This window comes from Nerophis ophidion, linkage group LG07, assembly GCF_033978795.1.
Source record: "Nerophis ophidion isolate RoL-2023_Sa linkage group LG07, RoL_Noph_v1.0, whole genome shotgun sequence".
In the NCBI taxonomy this organism is placed as follows: domain Eukaryota; kingdom Metazoa; phylum Chordata; class Actinopteri; order Syngnathiformes; family Syngnathidae; genus Nerophis; species Nerophis ophidion.
Window position 1 is genome coordinate 57,233,622 of NC_084617.1, and position 24,908 is coordinate 57,258,529.

A 24,908-nucleotide genomic window follows, 5' to 3' on the forward strand; every position below is an offset into this window, starting at 1 on the left:
AGGTAAACTCAGACTTCACATTCCTTACAACAGAAAATGAAAGAAGTTTCCATTACCAGTACTTCTACAGACATTTAGTGAATGGGGAGAAAATGAAGAGAATGTGGCTCATACACTACCCCAATTTCCCCCCATGCCATTTGCACTACATTTGTAGGCATTAGGTTATATTATTTTTAGGGAAATTATTTAAATGGCTTATATTTTTTCTTCAGATTGCATTTTTTTGTCTTGACCTGTAAAATAAATAATTTATAATTGTGTAATGCTGCATATAGAATTTTCTCTCTGGATGAGGGCTGGCGGGGGTGAGGGGCAAACATTTTTCCTGGGGGGATTCACTGTCGCCTGGGACGTCAAATGATCGAGAGCCCGCCCCGCAATGAAACATACCACAATCAATAAAATAGTGCAGTTTTAGTATACAACCTCTTCCTGACCAACAACGCAGTTTTTCATGGCTTTGAAAGTTATTTACCTCAATGTCACCTCATTCAAAGAGGAATGCTTTATTGTTGTTAGGAACGCTAACTACTATAAAAGCCTGAGCTTATTGTATCTGAGAATGTTGTCATCCCATTAAAAAAAAAAAAAAATCATCCAATCAGATATGTTCCGCGCTGTTAACCCTGTCAAAAGGTTCCAGAGAAAGGCCTTAAGATTAGAATCAGAATCAGCTTTACTGGCAAGGTATGTTTAACACAAGGAATTTGACTTGATAGACTGTGCTCTCCTTGCAAAATGTAAACTATGAATATTGCCAATTAAACAAGTACAACAGCACTTAAATAACCAATACGTGCAAGGCTAATAATACAACAGTGCAGTGGCGAATAAAGCAAAAGGATGATGGAGTGAACATGAGTTGGTACGTTCACAGCGACAGATTAGTTTCAGGGATATTTCACAGCAACACGTCTGACACTTTGTGACTGTTAAGTGTTCATCAGTGATAGCCAGGGGGGGAAAACTGTTCTCATGACAAGTTGTTTAGCCGTACAGTGATTTGTAACATCTGCTGAGAGGAAGAGTTTTATCAGTCTGTGACTAGAGTGGTATAAGTCCTGGATGGAGGAGAGGTCATCATTGCTTTTCTGAATTCCTGATTGTCCATTGCAGTCTGTGTCTGTCTAGCTTGGTTGCAGATCCAATCCAGACATAAATGGGGGTCCACAGGACAGACTGAAGGATGGAGGTGTGAAACATGATCAGCAGCTCCGAGGGTAGGTTGAACTTCTTAAGCTGACACAAAAAGGACATCCTGTGCCGTGTCTTCTATTTGATTGTGTCAATGCGGGAGGTTCACTTCAGATCCGATGAGATTGTGGATCCCTGGAACCAGAGAGAGTCCATTGTAAATAATGTGCTATTCAGAATGGTGAGGGTCTACACTTCAAGTCCACAGTCATCGCCACAGGTTTGAGCGGGTTCAGCTACAGATGGTTCTGACTGCACTTGCTGTTCCACCTTCCGTCTTTATGCAGACTCTTTGGCATCCTGGACGAGACCGATTACGATGGCGTCGTCCGCAAACTTTAGGAGTTTCACAGAAGGGTCCTCTGAGGTACTGTCAGTCAGGAAGTTGGTGATCAACTGACAGGTAGAGGCTGGCACTGTGAGTTGGGTGAGTTTAAGGTGATAGATATCCAGGATGATGGTAGCTGAAGTCCGTGAACAGGATCCTAGCGTGGCTCCCAGGGGAATCGAGGTGATGCAGAATGTGGTTCAGTTTCCAGAGTAAAAAAAAGATTTGCAGTTTATAAGAAAAACTCTTCAGATGTGGGCTACACGATACCAACACCGTGACATTTGTTCACCAACCTTTGCTCATTTAGAAGCATATTCATCCTCCCCTCATTGTCCCAGAGAGCTCTCTTACGCGGGCCCCTCTGAAGAGCTGAAAGTTCGGTGGGTGTCATGAGCTATCTGGGATGTGTTCACTGAGCCAGGTTTTTATTAAAACACAGGGCAGTGGATCTGCAAAAATAGTTATTTCTGATGTTTAGGAGCAGCAGTTTGTCCATCTTATTAGCAAGGTAGCAGACATGTGTCAGATGAATGGATGGAAACGCACTGCGTGATCCCCACTGCCTCAGTTTAACGAGCCCGCCACCTCATTTTTCCTGCCTGTGGTGAGTCCTGCTCCAAGCTAGACATCATTTTCATGTTTCTAACGGGACAATTGGTAGAAGATGGATGGATGGATAACCTCTAACCCCTTTTTAAATTATTAGACATGTGGGACTATAGAATGTTGAACTGGGTTTCCCTAGTGGTTTTGGAACAAACCTCTTCCTCATTCTCTGTCCCCTACATTATGGGATGATTTTGACCTAATGTAACTCTGGCTATTCTGGACATGACATAATTAACCATTTTGAGTTTGATAAAATTGTGTCTTGCATCCCGACCACTTTGGACAATGAATGGTTCTCCCATTGGCTATCCGCTTCATCACATTGGTTGAACTCTGAACCTTACTTGAGAACCCTACGCTGTGGTGACCAGTGCAGTTGCCAATGTAAGCAATGTCTTGGTCACCCTCAGCCTGTCTCAAATCCTTCTTCCCTTGGGTAAAAGTCTGTTCAACAGGTCCAGACTTCTCCCCAATTAGCTTTGCCCCTTAACTATGAGGTTTCAGTGAGTTAATGGCAGCAGGCTGATGGCAATCACCTTCCTGCAACCTTGGTGACCTGTTTCTGTCGTTCTGTCGTGGCTCCATGCCAACCTGGGGTCCAGTCACTGCTGATTCCAACTGGTTAGTCAGTGCAAGAGAAACCTCTGACCTTCCTCCAAGCATCCTTCCACCCATCCCTGGCACCTGTTTTGCTAAGTCTGGCTGAGCCTTTCACACTGGAACGCCAGACCTTCTTTCCCCCATCAGAACTCAACAGAGACGTCTGAAATCTGTCCTTTGAGGTGGTGGGCTATTTGGAAGCTGTGTGGTTGGAGTTCCACAGTTTCCCCCAGTTCCAGATCAATGCCAGACAACATCGACAACTCGTTTAGTTCAAGTTCTGGCTGCGCGGCAGCCCAAAGCCAAGCTGACTCGTCGACCAGTTCCTGTTACGGGTGTGCAGTAACCAAAAGCCTAGCCAACAACTCCTCCCGTTGCTGTTCTGGCTGTGTGGCAATCCAAAGCTTTGCATCGCATGACTTGCAGCAGCCCAACTCCAGCCCTTCCTTGGTCACACATCTTGGGTAGTTTCTGCTGAGACTTTGGTCGCTACATGACATGTAATGGTGGTTCTTGTTGCAAATGGGCCGCATGGTTGTGATGGTTGTGTCCCCAAGTTGCAGAACGGAACGGCAGGGTGTAGCGTGCAGGTAGGAAAAGTATTTAAGCATTTAATATTTCTCCAACAAACTTAAATTGTAGCACAAAACTTGAATAGCTCGCAATGCTAAGAGCAAACATAATAGTTGCCAAGGGCAAACAAGACTGCCAGACTGAGTGGAGAATTGGGACGGTATGAATAGCTCTCTGATTAGTGATCAGGAGCAGGTGACCGTCCTGACCACTAACCAAAGTCAGGTGCAAAAAATGTATGTCCATGGCAACAAATGGAACATAGAACAGATATGAACACTAAACTAAGAAGGTTTGACCAAAGTTAACAAAAATAAAAACATGGGCTGTGGTATGAGGTATGGTATGCTCTTTAGTGTCATTGGACAAGCATAACAACATTTCATTTCACCACAAACCTGTTCAAAATTAGACAAGGTTAACAGAAAAGGAATGGTGATGCATCGCTACAATGGCGCTCCGTAAGAGGTAGACGCTGGGGAAGGATAAGTAGAAAAAAAAAAGTTGATCTCAGACATGGCTTCTATGAGGGGAAGGGGCACAAACTGGGGCCGATAAAAAACCTTGATAGCTGATAAGCACACAAACATTTTGTCACGTGGGGGTCGCATTTTAATGCGGGATCGTTCCTCCAACGCAAACATAGACACTCCGGACAAGAACTAAAAGGTAAGAATTATTTAATAACAAAACACTGGTACAAAAACAGACGAAAAGAAACACGTGGCGAAAGCACAGAAGCTAATGCTAACACTAGCACAGGATCAGGTAACAAGAAATCTAGAATTACCAACGAAACAGTTGCATACCGCAAAAAAGGGACCAAGACCGACTGACAGGACAAGGCAGGCTTAAATAAGGAAGTAATTAACAAAAACAGGTGTGTTTCTGGAACCCTCAGCAGGTGAAATTAAATGTTGCCATGGTGACCAAACTGACTCACAAAAAGGTACACAAACAACAAAGGGAGTCCAAACTAACAGAAAATAACTAAACTAAACATGATCCAGACTACGGATCATGACAGTACCCCCTCCTCAAGGACAGATACCAGATGTCCATAAACAAAAACAAGCAGGGTCAAGAGTCACGGGAGGGCGGAGGGAGGAATTGGCGGTGGGTCGCCAGGCCAAGTGTCCCCGAATCCACCGAGGCAAAGTCAAGTGGCGGCGGCGAGTGGAACGCCGCTGCAGCCGGCGAGGCGGGCGACCAGGGAGCGGCCACATCCGTGGCCGACAGGGAGGTGGATGCACTTGGCGTGGCGGACGACCAGGGGGCGGCTACATCCATGGTCGACGTGGAAGTTGGCACGTCGGCGCCGTCGTAACAGGCGTGGACGCAGCAGAAGACTTGTCAAGCGTGGACGCAGCAGAAGACTTGTCAGGCGTGGACGCAGCAGAAGACGAGGAGTCAGGCGTGAACGCAGCAGAAGACGAGGAGTCAGGCGTGGACGCAGCAGAAGACGAGGAGTCAGGCGTGGACGCAGCAGAAGACGAGGAGTCAGGCGTGGACGCAGCAGAAGACGAGGAGTCAGGCGTGGACGCAGCAGAAGACGAGGAGTCAGGCGTGGACGCAGCAGAAGACGAGGAGTCAGGCGTGGACGCAGCAGAAGACGAGGAGTCAGGCGTGGACGCAGCAGAAGACGAGGAGTCAGGCGTGGACGCAGCAGAAGACGAGGAGTCAGGCGTGGACGCAGCAGAAGACGAGGAGTCAGGCGTGGACGCAGCAGAAGACGAGGAGTCAGGCGTGGACGCAGCAGAAGACGAGGAGTCAGGCGTGGACGCAGCAGAAGACGTGTCAGGCGTGGACGCAGCAGAAGACGTGTCAGGCGTGGACGCAGCAGAAGACGTGTCAGGCGTGGACGCAGCAGAAGACGTGTCAGGCGTGGACGCAGCAGAAGACGTGTCAGGCGTGGACGCAGCAGAAGACGTGTCAGGCGTGGACGCAGCAGAAGACGTGTCAGGCGTGGACGCAGCAGAAGACGTGTCAGGCGTGGACGCAGCAGAAGACGTGTCAGGCGTGGACGCAGCAGAAGACGTGTCAGGCGTGGACGCAGCAGAAGACGTGTCAGGCGTGGACGCAGCAGAAGACGAGACTTGGCTTGGTTCTTGGCATGGCGGTGCTTGGCGGCGTGGAGCTGGTACTGGTATTTGTCGTGGTGCTGGTGCTGGTACTTGAATTTGTCGTGGTGCTGGTGCTGGTACTTGAATTTGTCGTGGTGCTGGTGCTGGTACTTGAATTTGTCGTGGTGCTGGTGCTGGTACTTGAATTTGTCGTGGTGCTGGTGCTGGTACTTGAATTTGTCGTGGTGCTGGTGCTGGTACTTGAATTTGTCGTGGTGCTGGTGCTGGTACTTGGCGTGGTGCTGGTGCTGGTACTTGGCGTGGTGCTGGTGCTGGTACTTGGCGTGGTGCTGGTGCTGGTACTTGGCGTGGTGCTGGTGCTGGTATTTGGCGTGGTGCTGGTGCTGGTATTTGGCGTGGTGCTGGTACTGGTACTTGGCGTGGTGCTGGTACTGGTACTTGGCGTGGTGCTGGTACTGGTACTTGGCGTGGTGCTGGTACTGGTACTGGTCGTGGAGCTGGTGCTGGTGCTGGTCGTGGAGCTGGTGCTGGTACTGGTCGTGGAGCTGGTGCTGGTACTGGTCGTGGAGCTGGTGCTGGTACTGGTCGTGGAGCTGGTGGAGGCGGCCTAGGAGGAGGTTGCGGCTTGGCTGGGCGCAGTTGTGCCACTCCCCCCGCACCGCCCCCCTGCCCCAGCCCCCCCCCCCCCCCCCCCAAGGGGCGGATAACAGACGCACTTCTTGCGGTCTGGAACCGTCTTTCGGGGTGGGTGGAGGGAGGTTAGGAGGTGGGTAGAATCCTCTCCTAAAAAATGTTTAGCCAGTTCATTTTGTTAGCAGCCCCATCAGAAAATTGTTTGGCAAAATGAGTGACTGGATTACCAAACATTGGCGGCGAGGAAAACTTTGCTGCTTGTGGCGTCTTGCTGTCCGGAGGAGTCTGAGGGAGCGGCGCGTCCTGGTAGCGAAGTGGAGCCCTTTTGGACGGCTTCTGTCTTCGCTGACGCGTCCGGTACTGTGGTGGATAGATGTCCTCGGGCCATACGGAGGTGATCGGAATCAACTTGCCATTAGGACCCCACATCAGGTCCTGGCGCCCCAAGGGCGAGTGGCGTAGAGTCTCCGCTTCCATTGCTCTCCACGTACCTTGCTCCACATCTTCAGAGTCTATGGCGAAGGAACTGTATGCTTGGTCCCTTCTGTCACGTGGGGTTCGCATTTTAATGCGGGATCGTTCCTCCAACGCAAACATAGACACTCCGGACAACAACTAAAAGGTAAGAATGATTTAATAACAAAACACTGGTACAAAAACAGACGAAAAGAAACGCGTGGCGAAAGCACAGAAGCTAATGCTAACACTAGCACAGGATCAGGTAACAAGAAATCTAGAATTACCAACGAAACAGTTGCATACCGCAAACAAGGGACCAAGACCGACTGACGGGACAAGGCAGGCTTAAATAAGGAAGTAATTAACAAAAACAGGTGTGTGTCTGGAACCCTCAGCAGGTGAAATTAATATGTTGCCATGGTGACCAAACTGACTAACAAAAAGGTACACAAACAACAAAGGGAGTCCAAACTAACAGAAAATAACTAAACTAAACATGATCCAGACTACGGATCATGACACATTTTACACAGAAACCACAACACTGGCAACAGGAGGGGAGGGAGCAAGTATCCGGCCCAAAGCTGCCAGCCACTAGGGCGCTGCTCCGTTGTCCTTCATACTACCTGGGGTAAAGCATCCAATTATTTCTGCCAGCTTTGCCTTAAATGCCTGCCAGCATCTTCCCATTTGTTGATACAGTACAACACATACTCCATTCAGCAGATGTCCTGGTATCATGATTTCGAATAGGTAGATATCGTCAGCCTCCTCGACTAAGAGGGTGCCAAGGCACGTGGCACTCCACTTCGACCAAGAGTGTGTTGTGTGTCCAGCAACAACCATTCCGACAGGTTTCCCTGAACCCGAGATCTTGTCAATTTTGCTAAGAGGGCATTTGATCAATTACATTGTTTAGATCTTGGCGAGCAGTGCAAAAAGAGGCAACAAGAAAGTTAAACAAGACAGGATGAGACAAAAGAGGCAAGCAGGGGAGGCACGGAGAGGGTAGGGAGTGTGACCGTTTTTGCCAGGAGCCAAGAGAGAGAAAAAGAAAGACAGTTCTGTCATGATCCACTACTTGGATCATGGCATATTCTGTTTTTCCATCCATCCATTTTCTACCGCTTATTCCCTTTTGGAGTCGCGGGGGGCGCTGGCGCCTATCTCAGCTACAATCGGGTGGAAGGCAGGGTACACCCTGGTTTTCTGTTCTGTTATGACATCCTGTTTAGTATTTGACGTCCTTAGTTCCTGGTGGCACTTCCTGTTTTGTTTTCATTGCCATAGTAACGCATCTGTGTCACCTGCCTTCTGTCTTTCTCGCGCACCTGCTTATTGATTATCCCCTTTATTTAAGCCTGCCCTTTTTGTTCAATCGTCCTCGCAGTCTAATTTGCTCTTGATGCAACAGGTGACGTCGCGATCCCGCATTGTGGTATATACCCTTTTGAACTTGTTTAGCTTCCAAGCTATTTGTTTGTTTATTTCCCTAGCTCACATGCTAGCGTCTTTTGTTCCTTCTAGCTCACATGCTAGTTCTGTTGGTTTTGTCTATAGTGCCTTTGTGCAAGTGTTTTGTTCTTAGTTTGTTCTTTAGCATAAATAAATCATTTTTTACCTTTACGCTGTGTCTTATCCGACTGCATAACAGAGAACGCAACCGCATCACCACGATGCCAGCTAAACGTCAAGTTCTTTGGTAAAAAATTTGCATAGATTATGTTTAACGGACAGTTTTCGAGCGACTTTCTGACTGCCTCTTGTGGGTGGTGCTATTTACTGCCTCTACTTCGACTGCGTTTTCTGCCCGTTCACTTTGTAGTAGTTTTTCCTGCTTCCATAGCGAGTCCACTGACATATATAAATTCAAACTATAGACTACTTTGTATTAGAAATGGCAACAGCGGAATGCATTTGTATGTACCACCCAGTCTGCCCCACAACAAGAGGATAGCGAAAAAGAAGGAGCTTATTGACTACGGTGCGGACTACAATGGCAGACACGTGCACTTTGGGTACATTTATACGATACATGGATAATCCCTGACGATTTTCTTAATTAGTGACGTCAACAATTGTGCACATTCCAAACAGCTCGTTTGGCGGAAGTAGGAAGGAAGGCAAGATTAATTTATAAATATCTCCACAATGCTTACACGGTTTGATTTCAAATTTTCGGCATGCATATAAAACCTTTATGGAAGTGTTCCAAGGTTTTTTAGAGCGCTTTACAGGCGGAATAGAGCAACTCTGTTAGGTTCAATTGAAAGCAGACTTTTGCTCGCATGTATTTAATAGATAGAATGCATAAAGAAAACAAAAACATATGTGGCCTTTTCCTACATAAGAATTATGAACGATAGGCAGAAATAGTACAGTTCGTCTTTAAATGGTGTACAAACTGGTACTTCAAAAATAAAAAACATACAAACCCAGTTTAAAAACAAATGGCTTTTTTCTACAATAGTGTGACATGCAAGTTGAACCAAATAGTAATAAGAATACTTTAATGACAAATGTTAATATTTCAACTCATACATCCATTTCCTACCGCTTATTCCCTTTGGGTTAGCAGGGGGCGCCGGTGCCTATCTCAGCTACAATCAGGCGGAAAGCAGGGTATACCCTGGACAAGTTGCCACCTCATTGCAGGGCCAACACAGATCATACTTGCCAATCCTCCCGGTTTCGTTAACATCCTCCCAGTGCGGTAACAACACAACAACAGAAGTCACGTTTTTGTCTACTGTAAAGCAGTTTGTCTGCCGTAAACAGCAATGTTGTGACACTCTTAAACAGGACAATACTGCCATCTACTGTACATGCATATGTGACAATATCTACGGCTTTTAGACAGTGCAGAAAAACGAGGAAGATACAGCCATGTCGACGCCGACGACGAGTAAAGTGAAGAAATACGCTTGTAAGTTCCAAGCCGCAGCTGCGATTGGACCTGGATAGCCTCCGGGAAGAAGTAGTGGACTACCAAGTGCTTGGCAGAGAAGATCTTCCTCAGGAAGCAAAGATTGGCCGGTTTTGGGCCATGCTAGGGAGAGATGGAAGATTCCAGACTCTAGTGCATTTGATGAAAGCACTTTAGGTTGTTCAGCATGGTTAGAAAAATAGTGACAGAGAATAAAACAAGGATGGACAACTCAACCCTTAACTCAACAATGAGTAGATGAGTGTTATGTGCGTGTGTATATGTGTAAATAAATGAACACTGAAATTCAAGTATTTCTCTTATATATATATATATAAATATATGAAATACTTGACTTGGTGAATTCTAGCTTTATACTCCTCCCGTCTTAACCACGCCCCCAACCACACCCCCGCCCTGCCCCAACCACGACCCGCCTCACCCCCGACCACGCCCCCACCTCCCGAAATCGGAGGTCTCAAGGTTGGCAAGTATGAGACAGATAGACAACATTCACACTCACATTCACACACTAGGGCCAATTTAGTGTTGCCAATCAACCTATTCCCAGGTGCATGTCTTTGGAAGTGGGAGGAAGCCGGAGTACCCGGAGGGAAATCTAGACTCCAAACATCCCAGAACAAGCTAGTCCGGTTACTTTTAGACCTCCACCCCAGATCACACCTCACTCCAACCCACTTCTCCAAAGTGGGCTGACTCAGAGTGGAGGACAGAGTAAAACAACTTGCACTGAGCCTAGTCTATAAAATCCGCTACACCTCCCTGATACCGAAGTACATGTCAAACTACTTCCTTAACGTAAATGACCGCCATAACCACAACACCAGGGGGAGCTCCACAAACCACGTTAAACCCAGATTCCGATCTAACAAAGGTCTTAACTCATTCTCTTTCTATGCCACATCAATGTGGAATGCACTCAACAGGTGTAAAAGTAAGTGCATCTCTATATTCCTTCAAAACCGCTCTAAAACAACACCTCCAGGCAACTTCAACCCATTACTAATACCCTCCTCCATTCACATCCCATCTCCCCGGATTATAAATAACCTTATGTAAATAATCAAATGTACTTCTAATGTATTTACTTGTTCTTATGCTATCTAAACTCACTATGTTCTCTGCTCGCTGTACATATCCTACTAAGAAAGACCTACACTGTTTCAATATCCATTTCTCTGTTGATGCAATTAATTAATGACTGAAGTACTGATATCAACCAAAGCTCCTCATCCCACCCCCCGGATTGTAAATAATGTAAATAATTCAATGTATATACTATGATGATTAACCTGTGTGATGACTGTATTATGCTGATAGTATACAGTATATTTGTACCATGAATTGATTACGTGGACCCCGACTTAATCAAGTTGAAAAACGTATTGGGGGGTTACCATTTAGTGGTCAATTGTAAGGAATATGTACTGAACTGTGCAATCTACTAAGTATCAATTAATCAAAACCCACGCATTCACGGGGAGAACATGCAAACTCCACACAGAAAGATCCCGTGCCCGGGATTGAACCCAGTACTACTCAGGACCTTCGTATTGTGAGGCAAACGCACTAACCCCTCCTCCACCGTGAAGCCTTAACTCATACTCTCAACATTTAAAATACAATCTAAAACAAATGTCCTAATTATCACAGAAAAAAAAAACACTTGCTTTTTTTTATGTTTCGAAATTTGGGTTAATGTTGTGGTGAGCGCATACAGCAACATATCTGAAGTGTTGGACCGGGGGACTGTTGTTGGTACACTAAGGACGGCAATCAACTTTTACAACAGTGTCCAATTTTGTGTCTCTGCAGTGCACTTCATTTCTTACAAGATATTACTTGCACAAGATCCTTCAAGCACTTTTTGCAAGTGGCTGAGTCTGCATTCATTTAGTAACGAAATGAGGCACAGATAGCTATCATTTACGTTGGCATTGGTGCCCTGATGAAAAAGAGTTTTAAGACCCATCTCCAGAGTTGAGTAGGGGCTCAACTATTTATGTAGCAGGCGCTGAGTTTATATATTTGTTTTGAATGTGTTAGTCACATGCTGGATCCCAGCCAAATGTTTACTATGTTGCTCATGTTGACTCATCCTGGATATTTCTGATAGCACGTGTCGGCAGTGTGTTAGCTGGCAGAGGTCCACAGCCTACAGTGGCCTACAGTTCTGTGTGGGCCTGCAGCATCCTCTGCACCATCAACTGTGGCTTGGCGCAGAGATAGTTCAGCAGCAATGTGCTGATGTCATAAGCAAGCTGTATTTCTTTTAAGATAGTACAAATGAACTATGTGGGGCATTTTGTGTTTTTCGGTGGCTCAAAAGATCAAAACGTTGACCTTTTAATCATGTGAAACAAATTATCATTAGACATTCACAGGAGATAAATTGGATTACTGACAAATAGCAAACAGTAAAGGATGCTGAGCTCCCTCTCTTGCTGCGTTAGGGTACTACAAAAAGGAAGGGCTTTGCTGCTTTACAGTTTTTTCCATTTGTTTACATACAATTATACTAACTGTGTGTCTTTTTTCAAATGATATACACACTTTTCCAAATGCCATATTCAATTTTCTTAATTCCTAGATCAGGGTTTCCCACACATTCATTTATTTGTGAAAGAATTACGGCCACCACAAATAAATAAAAAATAAAAAAGTGTACTTTTTTTCCCCCCCCGCTTTTGATCCACTCGCTCATAAAAGCAATGGGACTCTGTCTGTGAATGGAGCTTGTAATTACATATTATATAAATATATATATATATATATATATATATATATATATATATATATATATATATATATATATATATATATATATATATATATATATATATATATATATATATATATATATATATGTATGTACATAAAGTGTTGTAATTATATTCCAACTCCGCGTTCTTCTTGGTCATCCCCGCCGCCGCCGCAACCACCCCCCCACACCCTCACCCACCCCGCCGCCCAACCACACCAACACAAATAGATGCCTGAACCTGTGGGAAACACTGTAGATTATTAGCAAAATGACACACTTTGGTCAAAACATAAGCCCATTCATTAAAATAAAGCAAGCATTTGTAAAAATGCGGGGGGCGCTAGCGCCTATCTCAGCTACAATCGTGCGGAAGGCGGGGCCCCGAAAGGGAATAAGCGGTAGAAAATGGATTGATGGATTTGTAAAAATGCAGTTTTATTTTCATCTCACTCACACAGACTTTAAATGATAAGACACTGTTGGAGTGAGTAACTCAGAATAGTGATAAATACTAAACACACTTGTAAAAACTCCTTTTTTACTATAAGAAATCACGTGTGGGGCATTTTGCCCGACCTTTTTAGCATATGTGATGATTATTGTAACTTGACAAAATATATTAGCAAACCCATAGCAATCGTCATTGTTTACTTTGAAGTGGGCCTACACGTAAGGACCTAAAGAGAAAGTAAACACATCCTGTAATCTTTTCAAGAACTGCTCAACAATGATGCTGCAAACTGAAAATATTTATTTTTACCACAGTCAGGTAAAGTAACATATCACATTAGTCAACAATGACATGCAGTACAAATTAAAGTCTGAGACAAATAAAAAGGTTTGGAAAAAATACATCTGGAGATAAACAAAAATGACAGCATAGAGTATAGGCTTCATCTGCAGGCTTAGGCAACAGCAACTCTATGATACACAAAAATCTGGGGGCCGCATTGGGTTAAAATAATTTGGCCGGGGGCCTGGTTGTTATATATAAATATATATACATACACACACACACACAGGACTGTCTCAATAAATTAGAATATTGTGATAAAGTCCTTTATTTTCTGTAATGCAACTAAAAACATGAAAATGTCATACATTCTGGATGCATTACACATCGACTGAAATATTGCAAGCCTTTTATTATTTTGATATTGCTGATTATGGCTTACAGCTTAAGAAAATGCAAAAATCCTATCTCAAAAAATGTGAATATTTCCTCAGACCAAGTAAAAAAGCTGTATGCCATAATCAGCAACATTAAAATAATAAAAGGCTTGCAATATTTCAGTTGATGTGTAATGAATCCAGAATGTGTGTGTGTGTGTGTATGTATATACATATATATGATATCACGTCATCGATTGGAACATGGAGTTTTAGACAATGTGATTTGCCTGAGCGGCTAGGAGACAGAGTAACAAGCGGTGGAAAATGGATTAGAAAGGACAGATTTAAAAAAATAAATAAATAAAAATAATTTAACTTGGGACTTCCCGCGGGACAGATCTCAAACATTGGCGGGCCGGATCTGGCCCGCGGGCCGTAGTTTGGTGACCCCTGGTGTAAAGCATTGTGTGTAATATTTTGCAAAAACTGTGAAGCAGAGTCTATGCCTAATATTAGGCACATTTGCACAGTGGTTTTGTTTACTGTGTGTAGGCTTAACTGTGTTAAAATTCAGAATTTTGTGTGTAAGCCATTGGAAAAAAACTGTAAATGTTGGTTCCACAATTTAGGCAACCAAAGTATTTTCACAGCTTTATAGTCAATAATAAAGGCCAAATAATTACTAAAATATAAAATGTACTGCAGACATAGTCAGCCAATGGGAAATCTAATGGTACATTAACCAACTACTATATTCATCAAAATAAAAAATAATTCGACTTTTTTTTTCAGGTTTTTGTTTTGGGCGAATTGTTGTTATAATCAATGATTCCTCCCCCCCCCCCCCCCCCTCCCTTAAAAAAAGCAAAAATTAAACAACTTATTGACAAACCAAATAAAGATTTATTATGTAGTATTGTACGTACAAAGCAAATAAATGCCTGATATGTGGCTTCGAAAAAGACAAGACAGGAAGAGCTTTCTCCCTCCCTCTGCTGTGCAGTGCCAGCAATGAGAGGCTGATTGAGAATAGCCATATGGCAGATAAACCAAACGGCAGGCCCGAAGTCAACACTGTTTCTGCTTGGGCTGACTGCCACATCATCTGAAGGGTTCACCTGATTTGACTGTGTTGTCTATGAAAAGACTGCATGTCAACTGGACTCGGTGTGTGCGTGGTAGTTTGCAGTAGTGTCACAGTTGCAGAGTGACGTTTTACAGTAGATACTGACAAGTAGGGCTTTAACGGTAAGTGTATTTGTATCGAACCGTTTCGGTACGGGGGATTCGGTTCGGCACGCGGGCATACCGAACGAGTTCGGAAGCAGAAGTCTTCACAAGCTGCTCTGCTTTCTGCCTCTGTCTCTGCCTCATTGTCCCGCCCACACAACCATCTGATTGGTTACATACAAAGCCAATCAGCAGTGCGTATTCAGAGCGATGTAACAGCCAATCAGCAGTGCGTATTCATAGCGATGTAACAGCCAATCAGCAGTGCGTATTCAGACTTCAGAGCGATGTAGTCAATGCTTTAGCGTCGAGCAGATATTCGTTTAGCAGGGGAGGAGCGGACTCTACCCAAATTATACTAAACACTTCTCAGTCATAACTATTACAAACATCACTATGAGCCCGGTGACCTTATAGAAACTTAAACTGCAGCTCAGCTAACTCACAGTATAGGCTTGAGATGAAGGCTAATTAGCTTTTAGCGTACCGTCAACTCATTTTTCTGTGTGTGTGTGTCGGTGTGTGCGTGTGTGCGTGCGTGTGTTAGGGGCAGCAAAGCCCTGTCTGTCTGTTATTTCATTGAACTCCATTGTGTTTAGGGATGAATAGTCTCTCCTATTGCAATTGTACTATTTTTCAGCTATAGTTACATTATTTATTAGTAATGTAGCAGCCTAGTTTTGAATAGCAGGGTCCCTGCTATCACATGTTGATAAAAATCCAACATTTACATAAGAAAAGTCAACTACAGGCTTCCAAAATGCTGTAATAAATTAAGCACGATGAGTTGACAAACAGATTCAATGGAAACTGTTTGTTAAACTTTTTATATGTAGAAGAAAGGTTTTGTCATTTTATTTAATCAAAGCAACAACTTGAGGCAGTTTAATGTGGATTAACGTGGGCAGAATTATTATAGTGTCCCCAATGTTAAAAGGATAAAGCCATTGTTTACAAATTTGGTAAAAAAATAACCAAAAAAATTTATATTTTGTTGATTTCTTACTGTACCGAAAATGAACCGAACCGTGACCTCTAAACCGAGGTACGTACCGAACCGAAATTTTTGTGTACCGTTACACCCCTATGTACAAGCAGCACAAAACCAATGGCCTTACAAGTAGAAGTGGGCAGATTAACCCATATGGGTACAAATGGAAGTTTAAGTTTTGGATATTACAGTATTAATACTTTTCAGTTCTCTTCAATTACTTTGTGTTGGTTGTTGTACTGTTGATATAGTTGTGGTACATTGTTGATATTGTTGTATTTGTGTCCATTCTAATGTTTACAAACTCAAAAATACGAACGAGAGCCAAAAATGTTGCTTTTGTTTAGTTACTGTGTACAATTGCATGAACAGTACAGGGCAAACGTTTGGACACACCTTCTCATACATTGTGTTTTCTTTATTTTAATGGCTATTTATGTTGTAGGTCACGAGTGTCAAACTCTGGCCCGCGGCCCAAATTTGGCCCGTTGTGTAATTTCATTTGGCCCTTGAGGTAATATCAAATTAAGATTAGAGCTGGCCCGCTGGTATTATACAGGGTCGATGCCTCTGTAACACTGCATTCACCGCTGATACTCGTACTTGCCAACCCTCACGATTTTCCCGGGAGACTCCCAAAGTTCAGTGCCCCTCCCGAAAATCTCCCGGGGAAACCATTCTTCCGAATTTCTCCCGATTTCCACCCGGACAACAAAATTGGGGGCGTGCCTTGAAGGCACTGCCTTGAGCGTCCTCTACAGCCTGTCGTCACGTCCGCTTTTACGCCATACAAACAACGTGCCGGCCCAGTCACAGAATATATGCGGCTTCAACACACACAAGTGAATGCAAGGCATACTGTATCAACAGCCATAAGGGTCACACTGAAGGTGGCCGTATAAACAACTTTAACACTCTTACAAATACGCGTCACACTGTGAAGCCACACCACACAAGAATCACAAACACATTTCGGGAAACCATCCGCACCGTAGCACAACATAAACTCAACAGAAGAAATACCCAGAACGCCTTGCAGCACTAACTCTTCCGGGACGCTACAATATACAACCCTGCTACCACCAAACCCTGATCCCCCAATTTTTATGTAAATTTAATTTGATATGCCATTGATATTTTTTTAATTATTATAATTTGAAACCCGATTTTGTATGTGACTATAAGGTTATATAAGCATTGCTTGTTTAATATTCAATGCAAAACTTGTTTGGGTCCCTATTAAAAAGTTAATTTGTTCAACATTGGCCTGCGGCTTTGTTCAGTTTTAAATTTTGGCCCGATCTGTATTTCAGTCTGACACCCTTGTTGTAGATTGTCACTGAAGGCATCAAAACTATGAACGAACACATGTGGAACTATGTACTTAACAAAAAAAGGTGAAATAACTGAAAACATGTTTATATTCTATCAATCCATTTTCTACCGCTTATTCCCTTTGGAGTCGCTGGTGCCTATCTCAGCTACAATCGGGCAGAAGGCGGCGTACACCCTGGACAAGTCGCCACCTCATTGCAGGGCAAAAAAGGTAGACAACATTCACACTCACATTCACACACTAGGGTCAATTTAGTGTTGCCAATCAACCTATCCCCAGGTGCATGTCTTTGGAAGTGGGAGGAAGCCGGAGAACCCGGAAGGAACCCACGCATTCACGGGGAGGACATGCAAACTCCACACAGAAAGATCCCAAGCCCGGGATTGAACCCTGACTACTCAGGACCTTCGTATTGTGAGGCAGACGCACTAACCCCTCTTCCACCGTGTAGCAGTTTGTATTCTAGTTTCTTCAAAATAGCCACCCTTTGCCTTAATTACTTTCTTTGCACACTCTTGGCATTCTCTCGATGAGCTTCAAGCACACCAGTGAAGTGAAAACCATTTCAGGTGACTATCTCTTGAAGCTCATCGAGAGAATGCCAAGAGTGTGCAAAGCAGTAATCAGAGCAAAGGGTAGCTATTTTGAAGATACTACAAACCTTGTTTCCATATGAGTTGGGATATTGTGTTAGATGTAAATATAAACGGAATACAATGATATGCAAATCAGTTTCAACCCATATTCAGTTGAGTATGCTACAAAGACAACATATTTGATGTTCAAACTTAACTTTACTTTAAAATTTAATGCCAGCAACACGTGACAAAGAAGTTGGGAAAGGTGGCAATAAATACTGATAAAGTTGAGGAATTCTCATCAAACACTTATTTTGAACATCCCACCGGTGTGCAGGCTAATTGGGAACAGGTGGGTGCCATGATTGGGTATAAAAGCAGCTTCCGTGAAATGCTCAGTCATTCACAAACAAGGATTGGGAAACGGTCACCACTTTGTGAACAAATGCGTAAGGAAATTGTCAAACAGTTTAAGAACAACATTTCTCAACAGGCTATTTATTGCAAGAAATTTAGGGATTTCACCATCTACGGTCCGTAATACCATCAAAAGGTTCAGAGATTCTGGAGAAATCACTGCACGTAAGTGATGATATAACGGACCTTCGTTCCCTCTGGCGGTACTGCATCAAAAACCGCCATCAGTGTGTAAAGGATACCACCACATGGGCTCAGGAACATTTCAGAAAACCACTGTCAGTAACTACAGTGTGTCGCTACAGCTGTAAGTGCAAGTTAAAACTACTATGCAAAGCCAGAGCCGTTTATCAACGGCACCCGGAAACGCCGCCGGCTTTGCTGGGCCCGAGCTCAGCTAAGATGGACTGATGCAAAGTGTTCTGTGGTCTGACGAGTCCACATTTCAAATTGTTTTTTGGAACAATGAACATTGTGTCCTCTGGACTAAAGAGGAAAAGAACCATCAAGAAAAGCCAGCATCTGTGATGGTATGGGGGTGTATTAGTGGCCAAGGCATGTGTAACTTACACATTTGTGAAGGCACCATTAATGCTGAAAGATCCATACAGGTTTTGGAGCGACATATGTTGGCATCCAAGCAAGGTTATCATGGACGCCCTTGCTTATTTCAGCAAGCATTGTGAAGCCTAGAATACCACAACAGAGACCCCGGACTGTTGAACAACTTAAGCTGTACATAAAACACGAATGGGAAAGAATTCCACCTGAAAAGATTCAACAATGTGTCTCCTTAGTTCCCAAAGGTTTATTGAGTGTTGTTAAAAGAAAAGCTGATGTAACACAGTGATGAACATGCCCTTTCCAAACTACTATGGTACGTGTTGCAGCCATGAAATTCTAAGTTAATTATTATTTGCAAAAAAAAATCAAGTTTATGAGTGGGAACATGCCAGCGCCCCCCGCGACCCCGAAAGGGGAATAAGCGGTAGAAAACGGACGTAGTGGGAACATCAAATATCTTGTCTTTGTAGTGCATTCAATTGAATATGGGTTGATAAGGATTTGCAAATCATTGTATTCTGTATATATTTACATTTAACACAATTTCCCAACTCATATGGAAACAGGGTTTGTTGAACCTAAAACAGGGACAAGCAGTAGAAAATGGATGAATGGATAGAACATAAAACATGTTTTCAGTTATTTCAGCTTTTTTTGTTAAGTACATAATGCCACATGTGTTCATTCATAGTTTTGATCCCTTCAGTGATAATCTACGATGTAAATAGTCATGAAAATAAAGAAAACTAATTGAATGAGGTGTCTCCAAACTTACTGTAATTAATGTGAATATATTTATTATGTTGTTGATATTGTGTTACTATTGTATATTTGATTATTGTTAAATTGTTGATAGATAGGTTTGATGATCTTTTTTTTGTTTTCCTTAATTGTTTGAGTTTTATTCATCACAAATGTGTTCAATGATCTTGAAAAATAATAAAGTAAAAATGATCGGTATTGGCAACACTGTCTCTAAATGGAACTGGATACAAGTACAACCCATTTATCATTTATCAAAGTTGCGTCATCACCCTCCCTCTTTGGTAAGTATTTCTGCCCATCATTGCACTATGAGGGGGAAAAAAAATACAGCGGGTTCTAAGGCCAATATACTGCTGCCATCTAGCGGTGCAAAAGAGACAGCACAAAAAGTGGTCCAATGAAAATTCATTGAAACGTGGAGGACAAACACAATTATGTTAAATTGATTGGGAAAATGATGGGGAATGACATGCACCAGAAACAGTCAACAACTATATGTAATACATTCATCAAAAGTGAAAAAAGTGATATAAATACCATTTTGGCCGACAGGGCTGTTGCTCGGAATTCCTGGCCCCCTGAAAGAAAATAGGTGTGGGCTCCTCTACCCCATGCATGTTGTTTTTCAGTGGTCTTGACAGTTCCTGCCATAGTACACCCAATATGTCTCCTTTTTTTTAAATTAACGACACAAAAAATCAAAGTGTTATTATGTAATGAATTGATTAACGTGGACCCCGACTTAAACAAGTTGAAAAACTTATTCGGGTGTTACCATTTAGTGGTCAATTGAACGGAATATGTACTGAACTGTGCAATCTACTAATAAAAGTATCAATCAATCAATGGCGACTTGTCCAAGGTTTGCGCTGCCTTCCGCCAGAGTGCCAAAAGGCTACAGCTTACTTGTGACATCGGGAGACATAAGAGGTACAAAAATCGATGATGGATTGAGGATTCATCAAGTAATTTTTTCATTTTCCTGAAAAACTCAGTGGCCTAGTGGTTAGAGTGTCCGCCCTGAGAACGGTAGGTTGTGAGTTCAAACCCCGGCCGAGTCATACCAAAGACTTTAACAATGGGACCCATTGCCTCCCTGCTTGGCACTCAGCATCAAGGGTTGGAATTGGGGGTTGAATCACCATAAATGATTCCCAGGCGCGGCACCGCTGCTGCCCACTGCTCCCCTCACTTCCCAGGGGGTGAACAAGGGGATGGGTCAAATGCAGAGGACAAATTTCACCACACCTAGTGTGTTTGTGACAATCATTGGTACTTTAACTTTTAACTTCCCGCAATGTAGTTGTTTTTTTTGGCGATTATCTCTGTATGGTGTGACGTGACGGGTTGGATCTCTATTGGCTTAGAAACGCTCAAGACAAAAGAGACGCGCTGTGCTTTGCAGAAAGCAGACTTTCTTACATTCGCCATAGAGATTATGTTTTCAACCGTGGTTTGTTTGTGTGTTTGTTAGCGACCTTATTTAAACAGTTATGGATAGATTTTAACAACATTTTTCATGAAATGTCTTCACTTCCTGCTTACGGCGTCCGTTGCTGGCCCCGCACTTCCCCCGCGCTGCCCCTCCGCTCAGTGGCCTTGTGGTTAGAGTGTCCGCCCTGTGACTGAGAGGTCGTGAGTTCAAACCCCGGCCGAGTCATTAGATTAGATTAGATTAGATTAGATAGTACTTTATTTATTCCGTCAGGAGAGTTCCTTCAGGAAAATGAAAATACCAAAGACTACAAAAATTGGGAACCATTGCCTCGACGCTTGGCACTCAGCATCAAGGGTTGGAATTGGGGGTTGAATCACCAAATGATTACCGAGCACGGTGCTGCTCACTGCTCCCCTCAGCTCCCAGGGTGTAAACATGGGGATGGGTCAAATGCAGAGGACTCAACAGTGACGAGTTGAAACAGACCATGTTTTAGACAGGAAGTGAACTCACGTGACGTCACATAAACTGGAAGTGAAGCAAAGTGATCACCTAATTTGCAATGATTAGGAAAACAAAATACTTATAAATAAAAATGGAAGAAGATAGATATTTAAACACACATAAAAATAATATGGCTCTTATGAAGCTTGAACAGTAATTGATATTTCTTCTGCCAAGAAAGTCTATTACAACAACTAAAAATACAACTTGGTTAAAAGATTTTTGTGTGTTTATAAGTACTTTTTGAACACATTCAACAATACCGCGGTAGTATAACATTAATAATATAACAACAATGACAATACAACTGTGACAGACAGTATATTATATTTGTACTATTTGTTAACTTGCATATTTAAAACTTAACATTTCAAATACAATGTTAAAATATATGACAAATACTTTATTGAATTTGAAAGGGAATATTTGTGTTATTATTACGTACAGTATGATCATTAAATCAGTGGCGAATTTGGTTTCAAAAAGATGTTGACAATATCATTTATCTGCAATAATTTGTAGGTCAATATATTGTCCAACTATCCATCCATTTTTTCCCGCTTGTCCCTTTCAAAGTTAATTTTCATTAATCGGCCTATGCCTATTGTCCACTGCATAGGACGCTGGTTATTGGGAATATACGAAATAAGAGTACAGTGAAAGTAGAAGTCCGGCCCCCTCGGTCCTTAGCTTTGTGGAAATGTGGCCCCCAAAACAATTTTCTGTATTTTTTTGCTCAAAATGTTGCATAGAATTTTTTTTTTCCAGACCATTTTCAAGCCGCTTTCTAATCGATTCTTCAGGATGCGACGTTTTGTGGTCGTATTTACATGGCTCTACTTTTGACTGCATCTTCTCCCCGTCATCTTAGTTGCACCAGTAATTTTAAGCACTTCCGTAGCAAGTCTACTGGCAGATATACGTTTGAACTTAACTTATGAGCTACTTAATGGCAACAGCGGAGGATGAATACCCCACAACAAGAGGATAGAAAAAAAGAAGGAGCTTATTGAATATGGTTACGGCGCAGGCTACAATGGTGTAAAAGTGCACATTTTCGGGACTTATGCAGATCCCAAATACACAATAGCAGGAACCAACATGCAAGAAAAGTTGTTTTTGCACAATAGGTTGAAACAAACGCCAGATAATGTGTGACAGTTTGACCCCACACTGTCACTGTTTGACCTCTCAAACCATGCACATTTTTTTTTTTTTAGTCAGTGGAAAGCCATGCTCAACAAACAAATTGTAAGCTGTCACTCACCATGGCTCTGCATGTGTGGCTTAAAGAGTCCGAGTGGGGCCGAAGGCTTCATGTAGCTGAGCACACCTGCTTTGACTAATTAGGCCTAATTTGGGCCAAACCATGACGTTCAGGAGCTGGGTGTTGCTGAGGGACACTTGACATTTGAAAGTTGTGTTGTCTAAACCTGAACATACTGTGTACAAAAATGACTGCTTTAAAAAATGCAAAAGTACTATGTGAATACTTTTTAGACATGTGGTGGTTATTTATGGTGTCATTTCTTAATTTCCCTTGTTAAATTGGTCCAGCTAGTGGGCGGGGCTATGGGCTATTTAACTGGGGAAAATGCCACTTGTTTGCCAGTCTGCTGTCTGTCACCGCTAGAGGAGGTTCTCTGTCCTGACTAGTGATGGGTTAGTGAGGCGTCATGTATCGTTTCGACACATTACAAAACTGTATTGATGCTGTGTTAATACTGTGTCACTAAATACTGACATCTGCTGGACATTAAAAATCCTACAGGCAACCTATGGACCGACTCAACTGACACTGATTTTATGACCTAGTATATACAATAATATAAACCAAGTCATTGTATTTCATTTAGGATTATTTCATATCTTCTTTTAAATAAAAATGTTATCTTTTTTAGATACAGTCAATAAATTATGTGAACATGTATCATAACATGGAAATCTAAGAGAAAGTGTTGTGAATGAGGATACCTGTGGACTGGGAATTTTTTTTATTTTTTTTTTTTACATGCGCTCTGAATACGCACTGTTGTTTGATTGAAACTTTTATTAGTAGATTGCACAGTTCAGTACATATTCCGTACAATTTACCACCAAATGGTCACACCCAAATTAGTTTTGAAACTTGTTTATGTCGGGGTCAACGTTAATCAATTCATGATAAAAAGGTAATGGGTTCAAGCTGGATCCGAACAAGTGCCCTACGGAACTCAGCATGAACAACTACATTCCTCCACTCTACCATCTGAGCTATCAAAGAGATTGGTTGTAACCGATTTTTAATGTAACTAATAGGATGGTTGTGTGGGTGGGACAATACTGGAAACTTTGGATGAAACGACAGGAAATGAACACAAATACCTTTTTTACAACATATAATCAAAATATTCCCACATGGCAGATATGATCTCCGACGACGATAAATGACAAATAAACGACAGAAGTGCGGCGATTCTGTTGGCAGGAGCATCTCGTTGACAGATGCGCTTCCTTATAAATGCAGTTTGCGTATCGGTCACAAATGCAGTTTGCGTATCGGTCACATGACCAAAACAGCTTATGATCGGTCACGTGACTTTCTAAAGGCGGCACACGCACCGACACAGGGTTTCGCTCTACGAGCTCGACACATGTGCCGATGCATCGGTGTTGCCGGACCCATCACTAGTCCTGAGCAAGAGTTTCGCTCTCCATACATCAAACATCTACTGAGATTGTGGGTGCTTTGTCTTCCTGTTGTTCACCTCTTGACACTTTTTGGGATTTTCAATAAATGTTTGTAAACGTGGGCGGTGTAGCTCGGTTGGTAGAGCCGGCCGTGCCAGCAACTTGAGGGTTGCAGGTTCGATTCCCGCTTCCGCCATCCTAGTCACTGCCGTTGTGTCCTTGGGCAAAACACTTTACCCACCTGCTCCCAGTGCCACCCACACTGGTTTAAATGTAACTTAGATATTGGGTTTCACTATGTAAAGCGCTTTGAGTCACTAGAGAAAAGCGCTATATAAATATAATTCACTTCACTTCACTAAACTCTTGCCAACTGCGTTGCGTGCCTTGCCATCCTTGATATGAAGTCCGGTTTGTAAAGGTTACATTACCTTCACCCGAGGCGGGGTGTGACATAATGTCTCCTAAGTACTGGAAAAGTTTCTGATAGATTTTGGTCCATCCTTCAATCCTTTCATTTTCTCAAAAATTGATAGTGCGCCTTGTTCACAAGCAAGCCCAAAACTTTGATGTTTCAAAATGTACAAAAATTTGTCAAAATGTGTGCCATTTTTGGACCCTTTACACACACCTGTTGAAGCACAGCACGTCTGACTATGGTGGCCATAATGTGCTGACAATCCATCAAATGGTGCGACTTTGCAGCTTACCAAAGTTGTACAAAAACATTTTGAGAGATTTTTGTACATTTTGAAACATCAAAGTTTTGGGCTTGCTTGCGAACCAGGCGCACTATCAATTTTTGCGAAAATTAAAGGATTGAAGGATGGACCAAGATCTATCAGAAACTTTTCCAGTACTTAATTGAGTCTATGCCACAAACAAACCTGTTTAAATGGCAAAAAGGGGTGTTCAGCTAAGAAGGCTACAACTTATTAACAATGAGTTGATTGTGAGAATACATTTGCAAGAATAGATATCCACTTTTTAACTCAAACAGAGGAACCTGACAAGACCTGGGAGGGGAAAGGCTAAACAGCAATATTTCAGAGAGTAAAACAAAAAGAAGAAGGAATGAAAGAAAGGAAATGGAGCAGGAAGCATT

General features: G+C 42.8%; 1 long non-coding RNA gene across 1 annotated transcript; it reads right to left on the reverse strand.

Moving 5' to 3' along the window:
• Positions 1 to 462: 462 nt before the first annotated feature.
• LOC133555710 (uncharacterized) lies at positions 463 to 22,436 on the reverse strand. The gene is made up of 3 exons (XR_009807385.1): positions 22,401 to 22,436; positions 1,822 to 1,977; positions 463 to 1,682 (listed from the first exon to the last, which is right to left on the reverse strand). It is a non-coding gene; the product is annotated as an uncharacterized LOC133555710 (long non-coding RNA).
• Positions 22,437 to 24,908: the final 2,472 nt, after the last annotated feature.